Genomic DNA, 27,663 nt, shown 5'->3' on the forward strand with positions numbered 1-27,663 from the left:
CTACTTTTCGAAGCAATAGAGTTCTATTGCTTCATTCAACACGATGTCGCAAGTCATTTCAATGATTCATGGTAAATTGCAATGTTCTATGCAATATGTTACATTTGTCTGCATCTAGACCTTAGAAGGATGTGAATCCTATACTTACTTGCAACAGAATATCGTTTCCAGATTTCTACGTGTCCAAGCAAGACATTTCTAATACTTCATGCAGCGCGATGTCACATCTCATTTCAACGTTTCAAAGCAAAGAATATGTAATCATATATCCATAACATTATGCTTAACTGTTAGAGGTCTTCAATAGAATGTGAACTATATAATTCCATGCAACAGCATGGCGCTCCGTAGTGTCTGTCTGTTAAAACAACCGAGCTAGAATTCTCCATGCAATGTGCTGGCGCATCCCATTTCATCGTTTCAAAGTAAGAATGCTGTAATCTCTTATGCATAGCTCTATGCTTATCTGGTTTAAAACTTCATAAGAATGTAAATTCTACAGCTCCATGCAACAGGATTGCCCTTCGTAGTGTCTACATGTCGAGACAATAGAGTGCTAATGCATCATACAATGCCATGACTCATCTCATTTCAACGTTTCGAATTAAGTAAGCTGTAATCTTCTATGAAAAGCATTATAATTATCTGCTTCTACCCTACAAAAGAATGTGAATTCTGTAGATCCAAGCAACAGGAGGGCAGGCCCTCCACCATCCTACTGCCTGCCCTGATGCGGGCAAAGGATTCCCAGTGCCACTCAAACCGCGACCAACATCTATCTTATACTCTAACCGATTCATCGTTATGCGTTTTCCATTAAGCTTGCCGGGATCAGTGAGATTGATTCGCTCCATCTAAATTATTATTTTCTTTTTAAGTTTCTCGATTTTTTTAGTTTCTCTCACGATATCGTCTATTTCGTTGTACCTTACCCTTACAGTATGGTATATAATCTGTTGTTTGATATTTCTAGGATTTCCTCTTAATAAATGCAATGCTTCCACATATTTTCTTTCTCTTTATCTTTAGTTACATTGTTGTTATTTTATGCTTTTCACCCTCCACATTCCCTCTCTACACCATCTTGGAACAGGCGTTATACGATTACTGCAGGATGACGCCCCGGTCTTGTTACACCGAGATCGAGTGTTCTCTCTTGCATCCGTTGATTTATATATGTTATATATTGGAGAATATTTCCTTTTATCCTTTGTATTTTTCGAATGAAATTGCATTGACAGAAGTACGAGCTAGTTCTGCACACCTATTTGAAACAACATTAAATTACCTTGTTAAACAATAATATATTAAATGTGACTTGGACTTTTAAATTTGAATTTATAAACATCTAACAGGTAAATATGTTTTTCTTACTATTCATATCATTATACAATCAGTGATTTATTGTGTGCTGTGATTTGATATATTAACTGCTTGATTATATTTTGCAATGAACTTTGCGTACCAAACATTGTTTTTACTCCTGATGGGAGTGGATAGTTCTTCGTTTTATATTCTTATATCGCATTGATTATAAAAATATATGATATCCTTTTTATGCAGTCATGTATAATTATGTACATACAAATTCGCGATCAAGTAGCTATGTGTTCAAATTCAATTCCGATTAATGCACTAAAAAGCATCCCAGATAACAAACGGCAAGATGGTAGCGACACCATGCCGGCACTATATTGCCACTTCCGAGGAGTGTCAACTGATTCGTAGTCATCTGTGACCGGATTCGTTAACTAAAATGCCAGAACGTGTTACCAGCACGTTCTAGACAAGCGAATCGCGCAGCACCAGCACTATGGTGACACGCGTATCATCGCTCCATTCATGAATCTCCTCAGCAATGACGCAGGATCACATTTGGCAATGGGGAACCTGTGCTTTCATACAAATTAGAACCGTTAGATGTTAGTAGATGTTCAGCAAATGAGTATTGATAGACATTTTGATGGTCGTTTTCCTATATTTATAGTTATTGAGCGAGTCGTATATATTTCTATCAATCCATCATACACTAAAAATATTATTTATAAAAAAAATATTGCTTATAAAATAAAAATTCATGCTGTTGCGTCCCTAACTTCGCCTTGTGTAATTTTTGAAATAACATGTTCTCATCGTATTTAATGTAACCCTCAATTGCATGAATTTGTAACAATAAATTGCAGAAAATATATATAAAATAAGTGTATATATTTTTATGACAAAGTAATTATAGACTTTATGGAAAAAATCGCCCTATCGAGCTAGTTTATAGAAAATAATAAAATCGAGTTCTTATATCTTTGTCTTGTGACGGTGTATCTATTTTGGAATCAAAATAAATAAATTGCGCAGTTTAGTCATTTTTCATATTTGCTTATAATTTTTATGGAAACAGCTTACCCCATTAGTAAATGTCAGCCTACGCTGCGAAATATAAAAATCTTTTACTAGTCTTCGACCCCTTTACATGTTAAATGAATGATTAGTTCTGCAAGACAAGAAGCCTCAATTAGTGAGATATCTAGGAACATAAGTAATTTGCAAGTAACACATCTTTTCTCTTTGAAATATTTGCCTTTGCATAGAATAGAACGTATAGATATAATTGCCTGTTTTGTACCCATTTCGGTCCAATTCTGTTATAGCCTTTGAGCAGAAGTAATATTGTTTATACTTGATTTTCGCAATAGTTCTTTGATTAACAGATTTTATTAACCTAGAATCATCATTTTACGGATGTATCAATCTACTTTGTAGCTCCATCAGTTTCTTTTTCTGCGCGCTACTTTCCATTTTCAGTTCCGTATACTTATCCTTTATCACCATCATATATGTTGCGTAAAATTACAATAACTTTTTGTCCTCAAATTTTGCGGATATTTCAATTAAATTTCCTTTGATTAAATAAACGGAAATTAAAAAACAGTGGCACGTGCCATTTCTTGGAAACGTTGTATCGTAATTTGCATCTGACTTTGAAAGGCACGCACTTTACTTAACGTTTGCAATGATTCTGTTAGCGAAGTAAATAAATATTCTACTTTCGAAATTGTTGGCTCTTGTAATTCTAAGGCAAATATATTCATCTGTCGACATCGTGAACATTGTTTTTTGGCAAAATTCCTGAAAAACAAATATACTATAAGTAAAATAATAAACATCATAATATTAAATTTAACTCTGTTCATCGTTGCCTTGTTCGACACATCCATAACAATATACAGGGTGGGGCAGTAATAATTAGCACCTCAGATATCCACGAAACTATAAGTTTCATAGAAGTTTTTGCTAATATAAAATTGCATAGTACAAAGGGCCCATCCGTTGATGAAAATAGATTTTTTGTAAGTGGAGTTATGTTGGACATATGAAGGTCACCTTCATTTTTTAAAACGAATTGGTATGTCCATTCTTCCGTAATACGATAGAGCATTTTAAAGCAAGTTTAACGATCTGTAACATGAAGGCATTGAAGGTTACAAAAAGTAAAGAAAGGCGATAATACTCACGGTTTTGACAGTAAATGAAACATACGTATTGTAAACAGTGGTGGAAGGCGTAATACTTACCGTTTATTTCACTGTGAATAAACACTTTTCGAAAGGCATCTCAATAGTTTGCAGCATAAATTAATCATGATAAGATTAGTATTGAAAAATCGGTTCGAATACGTTTGGTTAGGCTGTTCTTTGTGTCGTTCATTTTATAAGTACTCAGCTGCGGATTCCTGAGGACAGCTCACAAAATTGTTGAACTATGGAAGATTATCATTGTGAATTTGAATCAAAAGGTAATTAAATTCCATTAAATTGTAAACAGATCTCAATGTTTCATTTTAGATAGTAAGATTAAATACTCTTTACAAAACTACAAGGATGGATACATGCCTTTCTGTTATTATTATTTCATAAAGAATTATAATTGCAATTATATAGTTCATTACGATAAAAAATATTTCTCAGAAAATTCTAAATATTAAATTAAAGAATCAAGTAAAACATTTTTAATAATTACGAATATGAAAAATACTTGAACATTCCAATAGAAAGATGTCTAAACAGGAGTTAGAAAAGTCAAACATTCAATTTCAATTCCAGAATTCATCTATAAGAGGTAAAATGTTTTGAAAGCTTCAATTACAGTCTTTAATGCAAGCAATTGGGCAGTATTTCAATTTTTAAGAAAATTGATGAAAGTCAACCATTTTGAAGTGGTCAGAATCTTTGTCGTTTGAGCAATAAGTGAATAACAAATAACTGCATAAATTCCAGGTTTAAAAATTTATGGATTAAATCCTATGCAGACTCGTTTATGAGCGAGATACTAAATAATAATCCACACTAAGTAATCATTTTAAAACTTAAACGATTACATCTCGCGAACTTTCAAAAATATCAGAAGCGTGAAAAGTATGTGGTTTATCAAAAACTCTTCTAATAGAACGGACGAAGCCAATAGAAATCTTTGTTGAAGTAAGAAAGTTCTAAAGTTCTAAGCAACGCGATGGCCCTTATCTGCCTATGTTTCATAGCAAGTAAGTTCTGAATTTCTATGAAATCCGATGGAATTCCTCCCTACTAACGTTTCAAAGTAAGTTCTCAAATTCTCAGTTCTACGTTTAAAACTATGTGTGTTCTATATATCTATGTAAAGTGATGGTTCCTATTAGTTGTGACGGAAACCTATATATAGTAAGTCAGGGAAGCTCGAAGGGGTTAATTATCTAAATGCTTTAAGGTGTAAAACGTACTTTAATCTAAAGCGATCTATCGTTCCAAGGTATCCGCTCACGTACAACTTTTCTTGGGCGCCAGCTGCTCAGAAAGTAGCAAAGGGATAGACTACACGACCCCGGGAACCCTGGGGCGGAACAACCCTTGAAACTTCGAAATGCTCCTCCTCTCGACTACGCCTAGCCAAGTACACACACTCAGGTCGCGAGATACTGAAGTCACGGCATGTTTATTTATGGTCTCGACGTGGGTTTAATTAACAAGGGCTACGGGAAACTACGCAACACGCCGCGAATTACGGGGTATCATAACTCGCTTCACGATATAAGATACAGTATACAATATGCGACACAAGAAATGGGACGCTTTAGCGAATAAGCTCTCACGTTCTCCTCTTCAGGCTCCTTGAATTCGCTGGTGGTCCTCGGGTCTCCTGGATCCTCCTCGGGGCTCCTTGGTGGAGGAGACTGTAGGCTTCGGTATTGTTCGGGTCCATCGATCAGTGGATTTCGGCGATTTCCTCTTCTCGCCCCCTTGGGTGTCCCTGAGGGGATCCTCCTGATCATTTAAATTGCGTAGCGCCTCACGTGCCGCACTCCCATGGCACACCTGCAAGGCCGCTGGACTTTTGACTTCTCTTTAGGGGGTTAAGGATGGTTGAGGACCTTCTCACATCCCAGAGCATTATAAAGCACAGAAGCAGATAAGCATAATGCGATGCTTAGAGCTTTACAAGCCGGGCAAGAAAGTGTAGGGTTCACACTCAATTTATGTGCAGAAGCAGATAAACATAACGCGATGCTACGAATATTACATCTTATCATGAAATATAGATGTATGATGCGCAGCCGCGTTTTACGATGCATTAGAACTCTATTGCTTCTAAACCTTCAGATATAGATACGATATTCCGTAGCAAGGAAGTGATGCATTTACATTCATTTGAAGTGTAGACGAGGTATTCGTAACACTTCGCAATGAATATTATATCTTATCATGAAACATAAAAATGAGATGCGATGTCGCGTTTTGAGAAGCATTAGATCTCTACTACTTCGATATGTAGAAATCTGGAAACGCTATATCCTAGCAAGGAAGTGTCGCACTTACTTTCATTTGAAGTGTCGACGAGGTATACATAACACTTCGCAATATATAATATATCTTATCATGAATCATAGAAGTGAGATGCGATATCGGGGTTTGAGAAGCATTAGAACTCTATTGCTTCGAAACGTAGACATGTGCACACGCTATTTCCTGACGAGGAAGTGTCGCATTTACCTTCGTTTGAAGTGTAGACGAGGTATACATAACGCGTTGCATTGAAATTACATCTTATCATGTGACATAGAACTGATATGAGATATCGCGTTTTATAAAGAGTTAGAAATCTATTGCTTCGATGCGTAGACATCTAGAAACGCTATTCCGTCGCAAGGAAGTGTGGCATTTACACTCTCTTGAAGTGTAGACGAGATATACATAACACTTCGTAATGAATATTATACCTTACCATCAAACATAGAAAAGAGCTGCGATATCGCGTTTTAAGGAGCATTAGAACACAATTGCTTCGATACGTAGACATTTGCAAACGCTATTTGATAGCAAGGACGTGTGACATTTACATTCTATTGTAGTTTATACGAGGTATGCATAACACTTCGCGATGAATATTATATCTTATCATGAAACATAGAAATGAGATGCGATATCGCGTTTTAAGAAGCATTATAACTCTATTGCTTCGATACATAGACATCTGGAAACGCCATTTCCTAGCAAGGAATTGTGGCATTTACATACTTTTGTTGTGTAGACGAGGTATACATAACACTTCACAATAAATATTATATCTTATCATGAAAAATAGAAACGAAATGCGATATCGCGTTTTAAGAAGCATTAGAACTCTATTGCTTCGATGCGTAGACATCTGGAAACGCCATCTCCAAGGAAGGAAGTGTGGAATTTACATTCGATTGAAGAGTAGACGAGGTATACATAACACTTCGAAATGAATATTATATTTTATCATGAAACATGGAATTGAGATGCGATGCCGCGTTTAGAGAAGCATTTCTATATTTCATGATAAGTTGTAATATCCATGTAGCGCGTTAATGATATCTCGTCAACACTTCAAAAGAATGTAAAGCCCACGATTCCTTGCTACCGTACAGCGTTTCTAGATCCCTATATCTCGAAGCAATGGAGTTCTAATGATTCATAAAATGCGATACCGCATCTCAATTCTATGTCTCATGTTAAGGGGTAGTATCAACGCAACTCGTTATGTATATCTCGTCTGAACTTCAGAAGAATGTAAATGCCACTCTTCCTTGCTACGGAACAGCGTTTCTAGGTGCTGACGTATCGAAGCAATTGAGTTCTATCCCTTTATAAAAGGCGATGTCGCATCACATTTCAATGTCTCTTGATAAGATATAAATTTCAATTCTGTGCGTTATGTATATCTCGTCTACACTTCAAAAGAATGTAAATGCCACACTTTCTTGCGGCGAGATAGGATTTCTAGATGTCTACACATCGAAGCAATATAGTTCTAATGCTTCATAATACGCGATATCGCATCGCATTTCCATGTTTCATGATAAGACGTAATTCAATGCATCGCGTTATGAATATCACGTCAATATTTCCAGAGAAAGTAAATCCCACGCTTCCTTGCTGCAGCATAGCATTCCAATATGTCTACTTATCGAAAAAATAGAGTTCTAGAGCATAATAATACGCGATATCGCATTTTACTTCTATGACTCATGGTAATATGTAATATTCAGTTCAGCGCGTCATGTATATCTCGACTACACATCAAATGAATGTAAATGCAACACTTCCTTGCTACGGAGTATCGATTGTATATGTCTAGGTTTCGAAGCAAAAGAGTTCTAACTCACGGTAAAACGCGACAGCGCTTCTCATTTCTATGTCTCATGACAAGATGTAGCATCAAGGCAACGCGATATGTCTGGTCAGCACTTCAAAAGAAAGTAAAGCCCAAACTACCTTGCTACGGAATAGCGTTTGTAGACGTCTACGTTTTGGTCCTTTGGGGTTCTAATTCTACATAAGACTCCATAACACATCTCATTTCTATGTTTCATGATAAAATGTGTTATCAATGCAACGCGTTATGTATATTTCGCCAAGATTTCAAAAAGATGTAAAGCCCGCACTTCATTGCCACGGAATAGGGCTTCTAGGTGTCTACGTATCGAAGCATTACAGTTCTAATTCTTCATAAAACGGGATATTGCATATCAATTCTATGTTTCAGGATATGATGTAATTCAATGCAACGCGTTATGTATATTTCGTAAATACTTGAAGAGAATCTAAATCCCACACTTCCCTGCGAGAGAACAGCGTCAATGGATGTCTACGTATCGAAGTAATAGGGATCTAAAACTTCATAAAACACAATATAGCATCTCATGCTTATGTCTCATGAAAACATATAATATTCAATTCAACGCGTTATGCATATCTCGTATACATTTCAACAGAATGTAAATGCCACACTTCTTAGTTACGGAATAGCGTTACTAGATGTCTACGGTTCTAAGCAATAGAGTTCTAATTCTTCATCAAACGCGATATTGCATCTCATTTCTATGTTTCATGATAAGATGTAATATCAATGCAACATGTTATGTATATCTCGGCAATACTCGAAATGCATGTAAATGCCACACTTCCTTATAACCGAATAGCGTTTCTAGATGTCTACGTATCGAAACAGTAGACTCGTACTGCTTCATAAAACGCGAGATCGCATCTCATTTGTGTGTGCCATTCATATGATTGGATGTAGTACTCAGAGCAACTGGAAGAAATCCCACACCTCCTTGCTACAGAATATCCTTTCTAGGTGTCTATATATCTAAGTAAAGCAGTTCTATTACTCCATACAACGCAATACCGCTTCTCCCTTATGTGTTTCAAGACAAGATGTAGTATCGAATGCAACGCGTTATTTTTATCTCTTCTACGGTTCAAGTAAATGTAAGTGTAACACTTCCTTGCTACAGAATAGCGTTGCTAGATTACTACGTATCCAAAGAAAATAGATCTAATTCCTAATAAAACGTGATATCGCATCTCATTTCTATGATCCATGATAAGATGAAATATTCAATGCAGCGGGTTATGCATATCTCCTTAACACTTCAAATGAATGTAAATGCCACACTTCCTTCCTACGGAATAGCGTTTCCTGATGTCTACGTATCGAAGCAATAGAGTTCTAATGCTTCATAGAACGCGATATCGCATCTCATTTGTATCTCTCACGATAAGATGTAATATTCAATGCAACACCATACGTATATGTCTACTTCTATCCAAAAGAATGTAACTGCCACAGTTTTGTCGTACGGATTCGCGTTTCTAGATATCAACGATTCAGAGCAATAGAGATCTCATGCTTCATAAAACGGGATATGGCATCTTATTTCATGTCTCATGATAAGATGCAATATTCAATGCAACGCGTTTTGTATACCTCATCCACACTTCAAAAGAATGTAAGAACCACACTTCCTTGGAACGTGGGATCACTTCCTTATCTTATGAAACATAGAAGTGAGATGCGTTATCGCGTTTTGTAAGGCATTATAACACTATTGCTTCAACACACGGACATCTGTAAACGCTATTCCGTCGGAAGGAAGTGTGGGATTTACATTGTTTTGTAGTGTGTGTTTACAGTGTTTTGTAGAGCACGAAAACCTGCTTAAGTACTCCGAACTGTTGATATGAAATGCCATATCGCGTTTTATGAAGCATTGGAATTCTATTGCTTCGATACATGGACTTCTACCGACACACTATTCCGTAGCAAGGTAGTATGGGATTTACATCCTTCTCAAGTTCAGATACAGATACACAATAACGCGTTGCATTGTATATTACATCGTATCATGAAACAAAGAAGTGAAATGCGACATCGCTTCGATTGCAGGACTAGAACTCTACTGCTTCGACACGTTGACATCTACAAATCGTATCCCCTCGGAAGAATGTGTAGAAATCTCATTCTTTTGAAGCGTAGAAATAAATATGCATAACGAGATGTATAGAGCATAATAATATACTTACATACTACGAACTGTTTGTATGAAATGCGATATCGCGTTTTATGGAGAATTAAAGCTACGTAGCTTCGATACGTAGACACCTAGAAACGCTACTCAGTAGAAAAGAAGTGTGAGATTTACATTCTTTTGATGTGTAGACGCAGATACACGAAACGCGTTGCAGTGAACAATACTTCTTATCATATAACATTGAATTATGATGCGACATCGCGTCGAATGAAGTATTAGAACTCTATTGCTTCGATACGTAGACATCTACAAACACTATCCCTTTGCAAGGGAGTGTGGAGTTCACATTCGTTGGAAGTGTAGAAATGATAAACGTAACGCATTGCATTGAATATTACATCTTACATTAAACATTGATTTAAAATCGCAACATCGCGATGAATGTAGTTTCTTACTATTTAAAGTGAAGCATTGAGATTTGTTTTCAATCTAATGGAATTTAATTACCTTTTGATTCAAATTCACAATGATAATCTTGCATAATTCAACAATTTTTTAGCTGTCCTCAGGAATCCGCAGCTCAGTACTTATAAAATGGACGACAAACGAACAGCCTAATCAAACGTAATAAAACCGATTTTTCAATACTAATATTATTATGTTTAACTTATCCTGCAAACTATTAAAATGCCTTTCGAACAGTGTTTACTCACTTTCTTCCACCACTGTTTGCAATACGTATGTTTCATTTACTATCAAAACCGTTAGTATTATCGCCCATCTTTACTTCTTGTAACCTTCAATGGCTTCACGTGACAGTCGTTGAACTCGTTTTAAAATGCTCTATCGTATTACGGAAGAATGAACATACCAATTCATTTTAAAAAATGAAAGTGACCTTCCAATGTCCAACATACCTCCACTTACAAAAAATCTATTTTCATCAACGGTTGGGCCCTTTATGTTGTGCAATTTTATATCAGCAAAAATTTCTATGAAACTTATAGTTTTGAGAATATCTGAGGTGCTAATTATTACTGTCCAATCCTGTATATTGTTATGGATGTGTCCAGCAAGGCAACGATGAACAAAGTTACATTTAATATTACGATGTTTATTATACTATTTATAATATATTTGTTTTTCTGGAATTTAGCCAAAAAACAGTGTTCACGATGTCGGCAGATGAATGTATTTGCTTTAGAATTACAAGAGCCGACAATATCGAAAGTAGAATATTTCTCTACTCCGCTGACCGAAGCACTGGAAACGTTAAGTAAAGTGCGTGCCTTTCAAAACAGTCAGATGCAAATTACGATACAACGTTTCGAAGAAATGGTACGTGTCACTCTTTTTTGATTTTCGTTTTTTTAATCAAAGGAATTTTAATTGAAGTATCCGCAAAATTTAAGGACAAAAAAGTTATTATAATCTTATGCAGCATATATGATGGTGATAAACGATAAGCATATGGACCTGAGAATAGAAAGTAGTGAGCAGAAAAAGAAACTGATAGAACTGCAAAGTAGATCGATATATCTCACAAATGATGCTTCTACGTCCATAAAATCTGTTAAATAAAGAACTATTGCAAATACCAAGTATAATCAATATTACTTCTGTTCAAAAGCTATAACAGAATTGGATCGAAATGGATATAAAACAGAAATTTATATATTGAAAAAGAAATAATGTATTACTTACAAATTACTTATGTTCGCAGAGATCTCACTAATTCAGGCTTCTTGTCTTGCAGAACTAATCATTCATTTAACATGGGAAGGGTTCGAGGGACAGTAAAATATTGTCATATTTCATAGCCTCGCTCGATACGTCAATTGGATCATGTAAAACATCGGACACTAATTGCATCTACACTGTGACGTGGTGGCGTCACAAGGCTCGCTCACCCCTCCCCTGCTTCGGTTAGACTAGCTCACAGATCACCACTCACGCGAGAAATGTGAAATACGCGGTTATAGAACCTTTCCCCCCTTCCCCTCCCCGTTCTTTTCTCTCTCTCCGTTCTACGAATTTAGACTGGCGAGCTAAAGAAGAAGCAACCCAGAAGACGCCCCCTTCGGCGGATACGAAGACCGCAGGACCGCGGACGGGCTATGCGCCGAGGTAGCGTGACGGGCTCGACGGTGGAGGAGTCGGGAAGCGAACCAGAAGAGACCCTGAAGCCCGAAGGATAAGATCCAGAGCCCTGCGCCGATAAGACCGCTGCCATAGTCCATGGAGACGGGCAGGAAGGACCTCGGGTGTGAGAAGGACCTCCACCCCTCCCCTGAGCCCATGGAGAGGGAAACTCAAGATGAGCAGCGGAGCTGCAGGTGAGCCGAGGAAGCGCGGCGCGCGACACGCGCCGCAGTTCAAATAATCCAGAGGACCCCCGCTAGACACACCAGAGGGGGCGATCAGGGAAGATCGCCGAAATCCATCGATCGATGCCCCGAACAATCCCCACGCGCATAGCCCTACCCCACCAAGGAACCCTAGGAAGGATCCAAGGGGATCCGAGGACCCCCAGCAAACCTATATAAGAGATAGCCAGCAGGAAGACATCCTCTTCTTCGCCTCTACTTCTTAGCGACTACTTAGCGACTACTCAGCGAGCAAGCGATCATACGGAGCGATTCGGAGGAGAGAGAGAGAGAGAGAGATATATATAGACGGACTGAACGAGATTCAGACTTGCTGGAAGCGAGAACGTGAGTCCTTATACGCTAAAGCGTCCCATTTTGTTCCCTGCCGCATTTGCGATATTGCGTATTGTAATTTTGTATTGTATAACGGGTGGTGATCCCCGGTCATTCGCGGTGTGTCAGATACCCTTTTGTAATACCGCGTCGAGGCAATCTAGAAAGAAGCCGTGAGTTCAGTATCCCGCGACCCTAATTTGCGCACTCGGCCAGGAGTAGTCGAGCTATAGAGTATTTCGAGATTTCGAGGGTTATCTCGCACCGGATTTCCCCGGATTGCGTGGTCTAATAGTTTTCGCTACTGCTTGAGTAGCTGGCGCCCAAAAAGTCCCCGCCTCGCAGTTACGAAATACTCACTGGATAGAAAATTCTCAGTTTTGTATTTGGCGTTGGCGAGTTCATCGACGATCATACCACGTGGATATTCTGTACCCCGATATTCTGTACCCCGATATTCTGAACCCCAATATTCCGTACCCCGATATTCTGTACCCCGAATTAAACTTCCGTATACCCCTTTATTACTGTTTCGATCGCCCCCCCCCCCCCCCCCCCCTCTTGCGGATTGTAACGGGAAAACCCGTCACAACACCTTCAGATCTTAAATATATAATTACAACATATTTAATACCGTTTTAATAACGCATTCCTATTATTTATATCTATGCCTAATAAATATATATTAATCGAATAAGTTGCTTTACCAAAGAATAAGAGAATCTGAGGATTATAAATCTGAGCATTACATAACAAACGTGCATTACACATATAATGTTACATGTAAAAAAAGATGAAGACCAAAAAGATCGTACATATGTTGAATCCACAATGCGGTCACAGAGATACAGAAACGGCAAAAATTCCCAACAATAATTAACAAAATTCAAAAAGGGGGGGGTGAAAATCCATCTCCTGGACGATGATAAGAAACAAGTCTGTCTCGTGCACTACAATATCTCAAACAGCCAGCGGTTGTCACGCCAATGACAACGGATAGAAAGAATTTCGTAGCAGAATAGTAAGTGAATAGTAAGAAAAACATATTTATTTGCTAGATGTTTATAAATTCCAATTTAAAAGTCCAAGTCGCATTTAATATACTATTGTTTAACAAGGTGATTTAATGTTGATTCAAATAGGCGTGGAAAACTAGCTGGTACTTCTGTCAATGTAATTTCATTTCTGCTGGATACAGTAAAAACACATTTGCAATTTAAGCAAGGTTTCACTAGATCCGGCGGATTTTCCAAATTTTAGAATGGGATGATAGCAGTAGTAGTTGGTCCAGCGCCAGGCGATAAACATATATAACAAGCAAAGTAACGTAAACGGATTTAAGATGTTCAAGATTATATAAATGAAACTATTACACTTTTATAATCCATGGACCGTTTCTGTTCTTTGTAACTTACAAAGAGTCTTAAGAATGTAGTGCAACGTAAAGAAGATTGGAAACAGAGAAAGCAGGCTTTAATCTCAGATAAAGGAACCTTGGATCTGTTGGGTATCGTGGTTACTGGCGTGCTATGTTAAAGGATATGCCATTCAGTTCTAATTTTCTAAACGAGAACAATTCAAATAAATTTGGAGTCTACTCATTGGAAGAAAATTTCTTCCAATTAAAAATGCTGTATGCAGTGCAATAGCAACTTAACATTCCCTTGATATTCTACAGAAAACCTTATGTCATTTTCCTCGATTTACTAGAATCGAAACTATGAAATCTATTATGTAGTTTTTCTGCAACAGCTACCATACACACGCGCGCGCGCATAAACACACACACGCACGTACATACGAAATCCATCAAGATTAAAAATACTATATATCTATTGGCTATTACATGGATAAATTGTAGAATTCCATTTGTAATTGATAATTAGATTATAAACATTTATATGCTTTTATCAGAAATTTAAATACGTCAAAATTGCAGCACGCAGGTGTGTAAATATCACTCTGCGATCTCATTTCATTTTGGCAGTTATACTTATATATGAGGATCCATCCAAGCATAAAGCTTGATAATCTTTCAACTATAAAATAATTATGAAACATTAGACTTTTTGCTAGCGTTGGTCCATTTCATCAGTTTCGGAACTTATGAAGCAGCTAGAACTATAATAACAATGTACTTTATATCTTTGCTCATTGTTTCCAAAGAAAATATTAGATATGAATAACTATGTTCATTTTATTATAAATGTATGAGTAAAGTTCAATCTACATAATTAAACGTTTTCAAACGTAATTTATTTAATTTTTATCATTTAGCGTTACAAAATGTATCACAAAAATATATAAAAATATATTTCACTTTAGTTTTTTCTAATATTTTAAATATTTTATATTATCATATCAAATTTTACAAAAAGTAACAAAATTTTTAGAAGTAGGAATAATTTTTCCTTAATTAGTTAATATGTCGGTTCTTTTTAAGAAGATGGTATTTAATTTTTCAAAGTGAGTTTCGACTTTAAATTGACTTTCAATTTCTCTAATTTCATTGCTTTTCGTAGATCACCGCTAATTTTCAACCTTCCCATTACAACTTTGTCCATGCAAGTTTTAATTCTCCGAAAGATATATAATATTATGTTATTAGTAAAATTATTTTGCATTTCTAATTAATTGAAACGTAAAAAATATATTTTTTCTTATGAGAAAACGTTGCGAGAAAATTTTGGGAATCCATTGCTAATGTTGTACCTAGTGGTTGACTAGATTCTCCTCTCGCTGCCGCACCCCTTTACTATTTTTAAGATCCAAAAACCGTGTATCAACTTTGTCACCTTTAAAATTTACGAAATTTACATATTGTGAATTTTGCAAAAGTGATGTTAATTAACTCTTGAATTATGGTTGCTTGAGCGATTAATCGGACTGATCTATGAGAAGCTGTAATGTACGAGGACTAATAAATTTTCTTTTAACATAATGAACAATACAGTATTTGAGCTTACACTTTTGTTAACAAACTCGCTGTTCAAATTAGTTTGGATGACAATTAATATTTGCATGATCCTTTCCTCTGATTTATCTGTATAATTTGTTCGTTCTTTTCAATTGTCATATATAATTATTCAAATCTATATGTTCTAGGAAGGAATCAGGCAACAAGTTAACTTATCAACAATATTTATATTCTGTAAAATAAATTGATTTGATTACTAAAATATAAATTATACATTCGTGTATTAATTGTAAACCTTTAGTTACTTATTCACACCTGGATGACACGCATAATGGGTAAAATCAGACATTCCTTCAGTTTTTCAATATTGCCTCATAGAATAAAGACTGATTAGTAACAGATTTACTGTCTTTGCAAAATAAAAGTGTACATTGCATCACCCATTATTTCCAGCTTCCTACTATAATTTTGTGATTCTGGCTGGTGTTACTTGTTAATAATCCATGAATAATCGACGACTGGAGTTACCAACAACCGATAACGTATGATATCACACACGAGTGGTGTAACCAATAGTAGGTAACTCAAGACTTATCAACGACTGGAGTTTTCTGCGGTCGAGAACTCACGATATATGGACAATAGGTGATGCATGAGGTCGATAACTCATGATATTATAACGGCCGGTATTACCAATAGTCGGTAATTCAAGAACTATCGACGGATGACATTGCCAATTATCGATAATCCCTCTCTTACTTGGCATAACTTAATCTAACATCATCTAAACTTAATTTGAACCAAGCTAACCTCAGTTACACCTAATCGGACTTAACCTGCCATCACTTAAATCTAACCCAACCTAGCACAATCTAACTTTACCTCTTTTAAACATAAACCAATCAAACCAACGCTTTCTTAAAATCAAACATAACTGAGCTACATGCAAATATTCCCAAATATAACCCAACCTAACCTAACCTAGCGTAACCGAACTAAATCAAACATAATCACACTTCCATCTCGTTTCAGAAGCAACCTCCGCAACTTTCCCAGGGATAAGGCTATGCAGTAAACCTTCCGCAGTAACGGAGTGACAGAGATCCGCTCCGATTAAACGCTCCGTTTATTCACGTAATGTAATGTAATTATCGGCGGGTTCAATCGGAGCGGGTCCGCATCGAATACAGGAGCTCCTTTGGCGAAATGAAAACGAACAGACTGAAAAGAATAAAACTTTACTAAAAAATCGTACGGAAATCCGATATATCTACGCGTATCTAATATACATCTAACTAAAACATAATTCGAAAAATACAAACGATAAGAGGGAACATTCTCCAATATATGACATATATAAATCAACGGATGCAAGAGAGAACACTCGATCTCGGGGTAGCGAGACCGGGGCGTTATCCTGAAGTAATCGTATAACGTCGTTTTCGGGATGGTGCAGTAAGGAAATGTGGAGGGTAGAGAGCATAAAGTAACAACAACGTAACTAAAGAGAAGGGAAAGGAAAATCTGTGGAAACATTGCATTCATTAAGAGGAAATCCTAGAAATATCAGACAACAGATTATATACCATACTGTAAGGGCCTTGACGTTGTATATTGGTCTCAAAAGGGTATATATATATATATATCGATAGGTTTATATTGATACTTAGATATTATCATTTCACCAGCATTTTCACGGCAATGACTGGACCGTTTGTATAAACTCAGAATTATTGTTAACGAAATTTGCCACACTTTCAAAATTACTGTTAAGCTCTGCAAAAATATTGCAATCGACGAAACCATGGTTTCGGGGCGAGGACGCCTCAGTTTTTGCCGATATATCCCAGGAAAGCGGCATAAATATGGTATAAGACATTGTAAACTGCACCTTCCGGAAGGATACACCAACAACATTCTTATTTACGCCGGAAAAAATGCAACCAGAATAGTTAGAGCACATGTGCATGCTGTAGTTATGACCTTGAAGGTTGAATTATCATTTGGACGCCGCGTATTATACGCAGATAATTTTGATAATAGTGTCCCATTGGCCAAAGAACTTTTGCAAGAAGTAACATTTATTTGTGGTACAGTAAAAATTAATAAAAAATTTCCCCAGCTGCAGGCCAAACGGAAACAGCAACGGGGTGGCTTTATGTATTTTCAAAATAGGAATGGCTTTAAATTCTTAAAATGGACGGATAAGAGGCCGGTATGCATGCTAGCCACTTCTGAAAACCACAAATGTGTTATTGTCCAGGGTAATAATTATAAGTTAAAGCCGGTCACAGTGTTCCTTTATAGCAAAGCTACGAAGGGGTTTGACTATCCGACCAGATATCTTCTTATCACAGTTGATTACGCAGAACAGTAGAGTGGTATAGAAAAATAGTTATCGAATTAGTTTGTGCGACTTCTCTCGTTAATTCGTATTGTATACATAGAAAATGAATTACCAAAGGTATGAAAATATTAAACATTTTCTGCTGTCGTTTCAAGAACGCGCGATAAAAACGAGACAGTGATGCAAAGAATGTTTTAAACATATATCTAGAATAAATCGTGGGCAGTATGCCGCGAATAAGGCGATAAAAGCAAAAACCAATTGCAACCAATGTAAGGGTCAACCGGAAGTTCACCCAACATGTCAGGAAAAATTACATAAAAAAATTAAATAATTATGTTAGGTTTACAATATTGAATTGTTATATTTTAAAGATTGAATGTCTGCTTATAATGTTGGAAACTACTTTCTGAAATACAAGTGCGACCCAACGTGATGCACACCGGATCACAAAATAGACGCGTGTGACCAACCAGTGATGCAAGCCGCCCCAAAAATCAGACGCGATTGACCCACCGATGATGCATACCGCCCCACGGAACATACACGTGTGACCCACCTGTGATGCACGCAGGCGTCAATGTGCTAAAAGTAGAAATTGGATGTGCCACCGCATGGCGTGGAGCATGAGATCACTACGGCTTTGACAAGCAGACAATATGAAAACCCATCATGATGCAAGGAACAGTGGAATTCACAATCTTTTGAAGCGTAGAAGTAGGTAAGGATAATGCGATACATAGAACATTACAACATTATTGCTTCCGAACGTTGAAATGAAATACACCACCGCACCGCATGCAGCATTAGAACTCTATTACTTTTACACGTAGACACTATGAAACGCCGTCCCGATGCATATGTCTGTAGAATTCATATTCTTTTGAAGTGTAATATATCATCTTATATCTAATATATAAAGTATAATCTTTCATCTCATTTGACAGATATTCTCTGCCATTATCGCTATACAAGTGAACAACTTTTAAATTAAAATGAGACTCGCTTCTAGTTACATAATCTTTAAATGCAAAAAGTACTTCTGATTTATATGTAATCAGATATGTTACACAGTAAAGTGTATATTCCGTCCACAAATAGGAGAAAATAATTATTTCCGTTAATAGTTGAAGGAATAATAAAACCACATACATCTGAATAAATAATAAGCAATGGTCACTTTACATGCTCCATATTCTTTACCTTTTCAAATGATAATCGTGCTTGCCTAACTTTAATGCGAGCCTCGCATAAATTATCATTCGACACTATCATTTCAATATGACTTACATCACTGATCACATTTTTATTCTTCAATTCTACGAATTTTGATCTTCCAATGTGAACCAAACGCTGATGCCACAGTTCATAGTCATTATTTACTGCACTATGAATCTGGTGATTAATTAATGTTTCACCATTTTCCATTTGAAAATCAGTAATAGATAAGTTATTTTTTCCCTTACCCTTCATTATTGTCTGACCAGTTTTCATTACCTCAACGTTTCCATCTATCACAAATACGATGTCCATTCCTGCTTCTTGCATCCTTCTAACGGATAGCACCTTTTTGCCATCAAAATCTTCAAGGGTGTACTCAACTCCTCGAGTATCGGAAAGACATTGTCATGTTTGATAATGTGATCCGACGCTCCGATTGCTCCGCAATCCAACAGAAACTTTAATTTCTTTTTATGGCCTTCCCCATTTTCATTGTATCCCGTCATAAAGGCAAACGAAGATGTCCCAGCCTTTTCAATATCCAATTCTTCTGTTTCTTGAACTGCCTGGGCGATTACCTTTTTCTATCCCGCGTTCTCGACCGTCCTTAATAATAAAAACGTTCTTTTATTTTATGCCCTTTCTTCCACAATGATGGCATTTTATATTTATCGTTTCTTTGGCCATTTAAATTATCCCATTTTGTCGTTTCTATTAGTTTGTCTTTTATGTACTTTTGGATTAAAATTGTCTCTATCTGTATGTATCTTCTGAGTATGTAATACATTCTCGCTTGTCGAGCAGCCAGTTCGTAATTTTACATCGTGGACCAATAAACCAGTTTTTATAAACGCTAATGTTAGGTTGTCTTCGGAAAACGTTCTATCGCCGTAATTACTCGCCATAGCACGTTGGAAGGGTTAGCAGTAAATGGAAAGCTTTATCCGTTTCTTCTAATTTTACACGCGCTGCTAAGAGTTCCGTGATTATGTCGTTCAGTGTTGTAAAACATTTGATCAGGGGCTGCTCTCCCTGTAGTTTTAAACTTACTAGTTTTTTTCCAACAGCCAATTGCGTGGCTAAACTCTCCCTCTCATATATACCATCCAATTTCTGCAAAATTTCAGCAGCAGTCTTCGCATTATTTGCGAGGCTCACAAAGGAATCTGCCAAATATTCAGCAATGACACCTTTCGCAATCATCTCTGCTTTCCTCTAATCTTCAGTTATTCGTACTGGAATGGGTTCATCAATAATTATTCAATTAGCTTAACAGTGCACCAATTCTCAATTGCCACATACTGTAGCAATCACCATCAAATTGTTTAATGTTTCTCTTGGTTTTTGTACTTTCCATATTTCTCTTAAGGTCTGAAGGTACATCTTTACGTTTTAAAAACTCTAATAATTGTGAGGACTCCGCATAGGAAATATAGTGTCCCCCTAAAGAAATAGACGACGCAAACTCTGCACATGCTTTCCTTTCAGGCCACTAGGTATAAACAGTCTTGAACCCTACTCGAACCAACAGAACTCTTTCACAGTTTATATACTGGATTCTATTTCCTAACTGAAGATTCATTTTTGTTTCTCCGTTGACATGTGAAACAATCCAACAGCAGTAAGCTGTTATGCATAGCATTATACTCATCTGCCACTACACTTCAAAAGAATGTTAATTCTACATGTTCATGCAACAAGATGGCCCTTCATACAGTCTGCCTGTTGGAACAACAGAGTCTTAATGCTCCATGACATGCGGTGACGAATCTCACATCAATGTTTCCGAGTAAGTAAGCTGAAACATTCTATGCATAGGATTACGCTTATCTGCGTATGCACTTCATAAGAATGTGAATTCTACAGTTCCATGCAACAGGAAGGAGCTTTATAATGTATACGTGTCAAAGCAATGGAGTTCTAATGCCCCATTCAATACCGGGGCGAATCTCATTCCAACGTTTCACTCTAAGTAAACTGCAATCCTCCATGCATAGCATTATGCTTATCTGTTTCTATACTTCAAAAGAAAGTGAATTCTACAGTTCTAAGCAACGGGATGGCGCTTCACAGTGTCTACGTGTCAAATGAGGAGAGTCCTAATGCTCCATGCAATGCGATGTCGCACCTCATGTCAACGTTTTAAAGTAAGGTGTAATCGTGTATGCATAGCATTATGCTCATCTGCTTCTACACTTCATAAGGTTGTGAATTCTACACTTCCATGCAACAGGGTGGCGTTTTATAGTGTCTACTTGTCAAAGCAATGGAGTTCTAATGCTCCATGCAATGCGACTGTGCATTTCATTTGTACGTATCGAATTTAGTAAGCTGCAATCTTCTGTGCATAACGTAGGAAACTCATTAATCAAAGACAATTACAAGGTTTTGTAAATCATTAAATAGTTCCTTTCAACTGAGATATTATACCATGGACTGCTAATGAACAACTGCTTCATCGTTTAAAACGTACACACGAAATCTCATTTTTTCCGCACATTCGCTCTCGCTCGCATTCTAGAATATTCCACGCACTTAACATTTAAAACTTGAATTATTGATTAGCTTTTAAATTAAGATAATTTCGTTATCCTTCACTTGGCATGCCTATCGTGCATGAACATTCGTCCCGAATGTCTTCATTCATATCGCCTCTGATTTGAGATAAATGTCATAGATTTCTTCGATCCACGATTTCATAAAATCTGCTGACGTAGATGTATGTAGAGGTCCTTTTCCTTCCCCTACCTTTCGAACTACAAATCGTTGATTGCGTAAAACTCGTGTAACTTCATACGATTCAAAATATTTATGAGCTATTTTTAGACCAGGACTCTGTTGTATATGTTTAATTGCTACTAGATCTCCTTCACGATAAATTCTAGCTTTTCGTCTACTCTTGTTAAAAGTTCGCCTATTCTCTCGTTGGATTCTGGATATATTTTTGCGTGCTTGAGTCGTACTTCATCTGGTTTATCTTGAAAACGTGCGATCCATTCCTTTTCAAGTATGTCTCGGATGTCAAGATGACAACATTAAGACGTGAATGCGTCCCAGAGAGAAGATGAAATGGTGACGTGCCAATACTTCGATGTATTGTTCATTTCAAACATTGTTGATCTACTTCTAAGTACTTGCATCATTCACAGGGCTTAGGTGCAGCTAATTTTGCTGACAACAGTATGAATGTTCTATTAAGGTGTTCAACTTGACCACTAGCTCTAGGAATTCCTGTTGTAGTTGAAACACGTTTTATATTTTCTTCTTGACAATATTGCTTAAAACCATTTGCTGTGAAAGCCGTACCGCTATCAGAAATTATTCGACGCGGATTACAAAAAATAGTCGCTAGCTTTTTTAGGCGTGACAAAACTTAAGCTGTAGTAGTAGGTTTTGTAGTATAAAGCCATGTAAATTTTGTAGAAGCATTTACCACTACAAATATGAATTGATACGTTTTCTTTGTTGATGGCAGCGGTCCAAGATAATCGATATGAAATGTATTAAAAGGAATACTCCCGTTTTCAATCGGATTTAAATGACACTCCTGCTTCCCCTGCATCTTTTCGGCTAAGATGCATGTAACACAATTCCTTACCACCTTTTCCACTTGCTGTCCAAGATTTGGAATCCAATAATCTTTACGTACGATAGCCTCAGTCTTGACCACAGAGAAATGTCCACACTCATAAGCTCGCCTTATTTCTTGCTCTGTACAGAAAATTTCCCCGTAGAACATAATTATTCGTCTTGTTTCGAAGTACCACCTCTCGAAGTTTCAATGCAGTCTTATCTTCTTCCTGTGCTTTCCACAAACGCGCTGTAAGACTTGCATCAGATCCATCGATTAGGAAATTCGTAGGAAGAGGATTTCTACTAAGCGCATCAACATGTATTATGTCCTTCCCTGGACGATGCTCTATCCGGTAATCAAATTCTTTGAACGATAATGCTCATCATGCAACTCACAAACAAAGATCTATCTTATTCATTGTAAGAGTAAAATTTCGGCAATTAGTAACAATAACAAACGAAATTCCTAATAAATAAACTCCTAATTTCTTCAAAGCTTTTACTATTGCTAAAACCTCAAACTCATAGCTACTGCATTTAGATTCAAGAGAAGCTGTCTTACCACTAAAAAATAATATTCGTGGTGAAAAGTTTGATCTTTGTTATTTGTTTGAAATAAAAGTGCTCCGTACCCTAACGCAGAAGCATCTGTATGCAACTCCGTCTCTACTTCTACTTGATATAAATTTACTATTCGGTTCTCACTCAGTAAAAGTTTAAGTCGTATGAATGCTTCCTTTTCAGTCACTCTAAAACAAAATTTAGTATTCGCTCGCAGAAGGTTAGACAACTGTCGCGCAATTACTGGGTATTCACGTATAAATTTACGAAAATTCCCGATTAGTCTAAGAAAACTTTGTATGTGTTTAACATTGGAAGTCCTCGGATTGCATCAGTTTTAGCGAGGGGCGAACATAACCATTGTTATATATATATATATATATACATTATATATATAACCATACATGCCCGTGAAATTTGACAGAAGTTTGCACAAAACAACACTTTTCCCAACTGAATATTAAACCGGCTCCGCTTGCTATAATTCAAACTCTTTCAAGATTTTTGATCCTACTTTTAATATCATGTGATGAAGTAATCGAATAATCTATGTATGCTAAAACTATTCTCTCTCGAATAAGATCTCTAAATATGGTATTTATAAACCTTTGAAAAACTGCTGGTGAATTACACAGACCAAAAGGGATTCGTAAGACTTCATAATGACCATCTGATACAATAAATGCTGTATACTTTCGACCTGACTTATCCTGTCACATGTGAAAGAAACCGTTTCTCAAGTCAAGAGTAATAAAAATGCGCGCGCCTTGAAACAAAACTAACTGATCTTCGATCAATTGTAACGGATATCTATCTTTAATAATTTTCTTATTAATTTGTCGATAATCCACACATAATCCAAACGAAACATTTTTCTTCCGAACGAGAAAAACCGGACTCGCATAATCAGAAGTAGGCAATTGGGCGACTCCAGCCACAATCCACTGTTCTATCTGCGAATTAACAATCTCTTTTTGCAACGCTGACAATTGTCTCGCCGATTGATATACAGACTCTTCGCCTTTCAATATTAATTTCAATGGAATTCCACGTTTAAAGGTTTTACTTGGCTTGTAATTACTAACAAGATTTTCTATCGTCACTCGCTAATTAGGATCTAATACACCAGACACATCAACTTGATTTTCTTCTAACACGTCACTCGTTACATCTATTTAAAACCTTCCAACTGGATTACGCAACATTATGCCTACGTGACAAAGCAATAGAGTTCTAACACTCCATTCAATGCGGTGACACATCTCATTATAATGTTAAAAAGTTAGTAAGTTCTAATGATCTATACAATGTATTGATATCATCTCCCTCTATACATCAAAAGTATATGAAGAACATAGTTACTTGCAACGGGATAGCGCATCATAATGTCTGCGTGTAAAAGCAATAAAGATGTAATGCTCCTTGCAATGCGGAAGCGCATCCCGTTGCAACGGTTCGAAGAAAGTAAGTTGTAATCTTCTACTCGCAGAAATATTGTTTTCTGCTTCTATATTTCAAAAGAATGTGAATTCTTCAGTTCCATGCAACGAAATGGCACTTCGTAGTATCTACCTTTCAGAGCAATAACGTTCTCTCCCTCGTTTCACGGAACTGTATAATTCACATTCCTTTGGAATGTAGAAGCAAATAAGCATGATATGATGCATAGAATGTTACTGCTCACTTTGTAACGTCGAGAGCCATCGCATTACATGGAGCAATAGAACACTAGCGCGTTGCATCGAAGACACTGCAAGGCGCCATCTGGTTGCAGGGTACTGTACATTACACATACTTTTGAAGCGTTGTAACAGGTAAGCATAATGCGACGCATGGAACATTACTACCTACTTATCTAGATACGTTGAAATGGTATGGGCCATCGCGATGCATGAAGCATTAGAAATATATTCCTCTGATACAACGACATTATAGAAAACCACTCCGTTGCAAGGGAGTGATGAGGGATTCACATTATTTTGAAGCATAGAAGCAAATGAGAGGATTTCGATGCGTAGAACATTACAACCTACTTACTTTGAAGCGCTGAAATGACATGCGCCCTCGCGATGCACAAAGTAATAGAGATCTATTGGTTTGAAAAGCAGATACTATGAATTACCATCCCGATGCAAGCGACTGTAAGATTCACATTCTTTTGAAGCGTAGTAGCAGTTAGGCATAATGTGATACATAAGACATTACAACCTAATTACCTTGAAGCGTTGAAATTATATACGTCATCGCAATGCATAGTGCATTAGAACTCTACTCGTTCAAAACGCAGACACTGAAACACCATTCCGTTGCAAGGAACTGTAGATTTCACTTTCTTTTGAAATATAGAAGCAGATCGGCATATTGCTGTGCATAGAAGATTTCAACCTACTTATTTCGGAACATTGAAATGAGATGCGCCATTGCAATCCATGGAGCATTAGAATTCTATTGCCTTAAAATGCAGGGGTTCCAGAACCTGGGTGTCCAGGAAGTACCCATCCCCACCTCCTCGTGGTGGAACCTGGACGCCGGGCTTGCCCGGTGGCTAACGGGGCTCTGGGGCTACCATACCCAAATCGAATTCGTTTAAGACTCGGAGGTTTGGTGCATCATCGATTGCCCAAAATAGTCCGAATCCTTTTCGTAGAGCAAACATGAATTGACTGAGCAGGCAGTCTGGAGCATCTATAAATTTGGCCAAACTGATGCTTAATATTCAAAAAGGGTCAGAGTGAGCGTGTTCGCGTACACGTAGCGAGTTCGCCTCCCCGAGGTTCCCCGTGGGTGCTCCGGCGGTTAGGATTCGTCCTCTCCGACGGAGTAGCTGAAGGACTCGCCCGGTGGGAAAGGCGCCCCGGCACATCTGGATTTTTCCATCGCCCGTTTCAGTGAGGTGGGAGTACCCTGGGAGGTAGAGGCTAGATTACGTCGCGTATACCCGTCTGGGTGAGGAAGCACGCCTGATCACCGTCCTGGTGTAGGGCAGACAATAAATCTGCCTTAAAATGCAGACATTATGAAGCACCATTTCGTTGCTTGAAACTGTAGATATCACAGTCGTTTGGAGTGTAGGAGCAAATAAGCATAATGCAATGCATAGAATGTTACTGCTTACTTACTTTGTAACGTTGAAATGAGATGCGCCATGGCAACGCATGGAGCATAGGAACTCTATTGCTCTGAAACGTAGACACTATGAAGTGCCATTCCGTTGGAGGGAATTGTAGCATTCACATTATTCTGAAATGTTGAAGCAGGTAAGCATAATGCGTTGCATAGAACATTACATACTTGCTTTTAAGCGTGAAACTGAGAAGCACCATCTTGTAGCACAGAATATTTTTTTATAGCTTACGACGAATTATAGTACTGAGATGCTCCATCTTTTTGCAAGGAATCTTCAAAGCTGCTCACACTGACATGTAGACACTCAGATGCGACATCCCTTTTCGTGGAACTTTGGGAATTACTTTGAAGCGCAGGACTGTGAAGCTGCATCGCGTTGTATGAAGATATAGGAAGTGCTTACTATGAAACGTAGAAATATGAAGCGAAATCATGTTGCATAGAACTTTGCATCTTACGTACTCTGAAACGTATAAGCTGATAGGGACAATCACTTTACATAGATATATAGAACACACAAAGTTTTAAGCGTTGAACTTAGAATTTGTGAACTTGCTTTGAAACGTTGATAGTGAGGAGCTCCATCGGCTTTCGTAGAACTTCCGAACTCACTTGCTATGTAACGTAGACAGATAAGGGCCATCGCGTTGCTTGAAACTTTAGAACTTGCTTACTTCAACAAAGATTTCTATTGGCTTCGTCCGTTCCTTTAGAAGAGTTCTTGATAAACCACTTACTTTTCACGTTTGCAATATTTTTATATGTATGCCAGGTGTAATCGTTTAAGTTTTAAGATGATTATTTAGTGTTGATTATTACTTAGTAACTCGGTTATAAACGTGTCTGCATAAGACTTAATCAATATGTTCATAAGCCTGAAATTTATGCAGTTATTTGTTAGTCACTTATTGCTCAAATGGCAAAGATTCTGATCATTTGAAGATGGTTGACTTTCATCAATTTCCTCAAAAATTGAAATACTGTCCAACTGCTTGTATTAAAGACTATAACTAAAGTTTTCAAAATATTTTTCCTTTAATAGATGTATCACGTCTGGGGTTGCGGAAAATTAACCGTATGGCGGAGCAGCACACAGTCTCGAACGGTTTGGCTCGCACAATTGGATCGAAGAGCGGGTTCTTTTTGGATCGCGAAACACTGCGCGAAAGTCACAGACGCGAATATAAACTTCGTTCCATATATCGCCGTCGGCAACGATCGTCCTCTGGTATGGTCCCTGCGTACGGGCTGTGAGGCGGAATTGACAATGGAACGAGTTCCCAGGCAGGATGACCTCTGGCGCGGATCGGCGACGGAGGCGGCGACGAGGAATGGCTGGCCGGCCGGCAGACAGCAGGAGATAAGAAAGTACAGTGGAGGACGATGGTGTAGCTGCTTGTACCCACGT

The sequence above is a fragment of the Xylocopa sonorina genome, unplaced genomic scaffold (genome assembly GCF_050948175.1).
Source record: "Xylocopa sonorina isolate GNS202 unplaced genomic scaffold, iyXylSono1_principal scaffold0076, whole genome shotgun sequence".
NCBI classification, from domain to species: Eukaryota; Metazoa; Arthropoda; class Insecta; order Hymenoptera; family Apidae; genus Xylocopa; species Xylocopa sonorina.